General features: G+C 31.1%; 1 long non-coding RNA gene across 1 annotated transcript; it reads right to left on the bottom strand.

Annotated features, from left to right (window-relative positions):
* Window positions 1-1,234: 1,234 nt before the first annotated feature.
* On the bottom strand, window positions 1,235-2,183 carry LOC133320358 (uncharacterized). Its single transcript, XR_009753740.1, has 3 exons — window positions 1,998-2,183; window positions 1,647-1,813; window positions 1,235-1,533 (listed from the first exon to the last, which is right to left on the bottom strand). It is a non-coding gene; the product is annotated as an uncharacterized LOC133320358 (long non-coding RNA).
* Window positions 2,184-4,691: the final 2,508 nt, after the last annotated feature.

Raw genomic sequence — 4,691 nt, 5'->3', positions numbered from 1 at the left:
TAAGTTTTGCTTTTAAATACTTTGTTATTTTTATAATTCTAAGTTCAGAGGTAGTTGTTCTCGGATTTATTAATAAAATTTACAGTTATACGTTAATTTGGCTAGAAAAAGATTCGTTTTGTTTGCTCAATGTGCAACTAGCTGCGCTACTTGCAAAGGTAAGTAATAAATATATATAAATAAGTATTGCATACGCTAAATGCCTGTCAGTCATTGTCAAGAAAAACTAAAAAAAAGGTTTTATTTTCAATCACAATTTAACATCGCACTGGTAGGAACTACCAAGGATTTAACGGAAGTATATAACGATAGGTTAAACGTTTGTTCTTCGCCATTTACAATGAGAAATCAATGTTTTCCTGACATATTGGTATTCCTGGCGTTAAATATGTTATTAAGATATAGGTACGTAAGTATCAGTAAAGGGATTCTTATTATTTCAAATTACGGAATCAAAGTAGATCTCATCGATACCATCGGGAATTGAAGTGGCGTATCTCTGAACTGAACATATTTTATTTTTTTGTTTAATTGATATAGTAGGCAGATTCGAATAGTATTAGGGATCAGGCAATATGTATCTTAAAATTCTTCATAAAGATGCTGTAATGTTTAATATAATTTGTAAAGTTACAATTACATTAATTGCTGTTTATGATTTAAATCACAACGTACCGGTAAGTGCGATTAGGTTATCTCGTGGGGTATATATGCATTGGTAATATATTAAAAAAAAATAAACATTCTTAGTAACTGTTTCAATAATGCTTATTCTATTTTTATTTTTGACAGACAGATTGATATTGACATTGTTAGTGTCGGGAATTGTTAATGATACTCGTGACATGATAACTTGTTTGGTACTGAAAACTTGACGAACTTGGTCTAACGAATTTATAAATAATTTAAAATAATATACCTAAAAAAATTACAATTTTTTTCCATACTTGGGATTATTTTAATGCACACGCTTATTGGTCGATCCCAGAATTTTTAAGGAATTAAATCATAAGTCATTACTATACTCGTAGATGTATTCGAGTATAAAACGATCACTTTAAATAATGTTAATGACACATCAACACTATTATGTAGTTTACTATGGTGAGAATATAAACAGTATAAAACTCGTACAGATAGTTTGTTACATACGAGTATTAATACTTTAAGGGACGGTATGGTTTTTAATATTTCTTATTCATTATGGAGTAAGTTCGTAAATGAAACCAGTAAATAATTTTATAGTGGGTCTTATATTAATAAAACTTGACATTATCACTTGTTAGAATTTCAGTCACTTTGTACGATTCTTAAAAAAAAAAAACATCTTCCATAAGGTTGTTAACTAGTGTGCCTTTTAACGAGTGCAACGACAGACAGTGCTAGAGATGCACCGTCCAGTTCTGTAGTACAACGCCACACATAAACGATGACAGATGTGGTTGGTGCAAGATCGAGCGGCGGACATGACGTCACTATCCGCTTCGTCGGCCACATGCCGGAATACCTCTGGATACTGGATATCGAACACATCTGGGAAATAAAAAAGATCTTCAAATTTGTTTTTCAGGAGAAACAAATGCAAGTTAGAAGAAAATATAAAAGAATAGTCAGAAATCCGAGATATTTAGTAAATTTTCACTCACCGGGTTTTTGATTTTGTTCGGAAACTACGCTCTGTGCCATTAACAGAGCCACCAGCATGGCAAAAAAGAAAGAAATGATTGTTTTCATGTTGACTATTCGCTTCCCGCTCGTCTACTTGGTATACCCGTACAGATCGAATTACGATATTTATATGCAGTGATATTATCTGATAAGAAAATGATTAAAGTGAATAGGGGATGCCCTGACGGAAATTATCTTCGACCTTAATCTCTTTATTAGTAAATTATCGATAGAAATATGTTTATAAACAAATATTCTATTTTAAACTAACTACCAATACTTGATTGTTTTTATTGCCGATAAAATTTTTAAAATAAACGCTGACTCACCAGTTCTCGTTTCTCGTCCAGAATTTTCCTTAGAAGTGGTAGAGCGCATACCCAAGGCTAAATATGATCGGCTACCTTGTTTTACCTAGACATTCGAGATCGGTTCTCTCAGTATTTATCGTATCTTAATCTAAAGGTGACGCAGCCCAGTTTATCAAAACATACTTTGAAGCATGGCACAATGGATTCTACGGTGTGATACTCTAGTTATAATTTTCATTTCATCTTATATTCTATTCGGAAAACCGTTGCAACTAAAGAATTTTCTTGCAAAGTTAAGAAAAAGAGAGCTTTGAAGTGTGTAACAATAATACTTTGAATGTAAAGTTATCGCTAATTTACCTAGCGAGATCCATGATAATGTCAGTCAGGACATCCCCTATGCATTATTTTTCGTTTGCTATCAGATAATGTATTTATATAAATACCAAAATTTAATCTGCACGATTAAACTAAGAAGCTACAAAACAAGTAGTCAACATGAAAACAATGATTTCTTTCTTTTTTGCCATGACGGTGGCTCTGCTGATGGCACAGAGCGTAGTTTCCGAGCAAAATCAACAACCTGGTGAGTGAATACTTTGTTGTATTGGATTTTATTTGCATTTTTTTCACTTGAATAATAATTAACAATAAAATTTTATCCCTTAGACGTGTTCGACTTGGAGTATCCAGCTTTATTTCGGCAGGCAGCTAGCGATATCTCTCCACCGATTGTACGATCTTGTAACCATGGCCAATGTCAGCGTCTGTGCATAAATATGGGATATAGATATGGATACTGCATGTCCATTACTACTTGTCGCTGTTTTCGTTGAATACGATATTTTAGTTGCCACAAAAAGTCCTTGAACTTAGGGACATTGTAAAAAGTAATTCATATAGTAAAAAATTGTTACTTTATTTTTTGTATAATGAATGTTTTTCTTAATCTTGGAACTCTGCAATAAACAAAATTATTAAAAAAATGTGAAATGCTTATTGATAATTATCTTAAACTTTTCCTTTTAAAATTTAACTTATAGCCGCTTTGTTTTGAATTACAGATGTATTTGCTTCGTCTTATTTACAAGTGCATAAGTATTGAAATCACCAGAAAATATAAAACTTATAAAGAGAATTAAAAACAGGTCAGTCGCTCACGTGTACAGAGTTTAGATTATTGCTTGACAATTAAGTTGATCGCTTGATAATAATCAAATAAAAATTTACATAAATATACTTTTTCAAAAAATAGCACTTATACTATCCAAAAAGCGCGCCACAAACAACTGTGCTACTAGACATTTAAAGCTACGCTTATCGCACTCTTGAGATGAATGAACTCAGTTCAAAGGAGACTTGTCTTCAGTGTAGACACAAAGAGAGCTAGGCTAGGTAAAGCTATTAATATTAATAAGTTTTTTCAATACTTTAGGTAGGTATTTGACTTATACTGACAATGGCATCTTACCTACGAGTTCCTAAATCGTTTTATATTTATAAAATATGATATTATAGGATTTTGTGTTTACATAAGCTACAGTCGTATTTAAATGACTTGACCATATTGTTTTACTCTATTGCAATATACTAGGTGCTATTTTATATTTAATACATTTTATGACTAAAAGTTTATAACCAATGGCATTTTATTAAAGACAGTAATTCTTTTATTGATTATACTAATAATAAGCAAGTTACTAGTTACTAGATACTAGATATGTATAAATTATAAGAAGGCTGTACGTGCTAAATACATGTAGGCAGAATATTTTCGATTACGTCCATTAAAAGCGTTATACATGCAGATTGTAGACTAAATTATCGCTCGGTTATAATGTTGTGTGGGGCAATCAATACTTATTTCACGTAGGAATAACGTTCGGAAATTTATTTATTTTCATTTCGTTGAAATTTCAATGCTTTGCTTTAAACACTATTTGTAATTATTTTATTATGGTGTGATTATTTATCATGATTAATTTGTTACTAACTTAAAGGATATACTCCGTAAAATATTGTAAGTAACTAAAAATATATGAAGGAATTTGTAAGACAGTAAGGAAAATATTGAATCCTTTTTAGTCCCGTTTATGAATATATTAATTCGCTGTCCAATTAATGTAACAGGTCAGTAAACGTCACTGACTGTCCTTTATATCTATATCAAGCATTCGAACTGAAGAGCTTTCTCACTCTAAAATACATTTCGTTAGATTCAATCGGTAATGTCAGAGTAAATGATAGAAGACTAACATTTATAGTTACCAACTATAACAACTATAAAGCGAGGCGACCGATCCTAATAGCCTGGGGCATTTGAATTATTGCAAAACAAAATAAAATTTGGCTTTCTAATGGAGTTGTTTACTTTTCCGAGTCTCGGCTACGAAAACCGATGCAATTAATGAGGAATGAATTAAAAAAAAATATCTTGAGAAGAAATCTCTGGGCCTCTAATTAATATATTAGGTTGCAATTTTATAATATCTTTGTAGGAACCGTATACTGCGGCTTCAATTTCTACAGTAATGCCTGTATTAACTAAGCATTTCGTTTATTCTGAGCTCATTTTATCAAGAGACATATTGGCGGTTTCGTCTTTTTTAGAATTTTATTATATTTTTAATTAAGTATAGTAAAGATCTTGATATAAATGAAACTAGTATTATTCGGATTTACTACGCGGATTTTATTATTTAAAAACTACAT

This window comes from Danaus plexippus (genome assembly GCF_018135715.1).
Source record: "Danaus plexippus chromosome 18 unlocalized genomic scaffold, MEX_DaPlex mxdp_20, whole genome shotgun sequence".
NCBI lineage: Eukaryota > Metazoa > Arthropoda > Insecta > Lepidoptera > Nymphalidae > Danaus > Danaus plexippus.
Note: the sequence above shows the minus strand (reverse complement) of the source record. Positions and strands in the feature narration are given on the sequence as shown.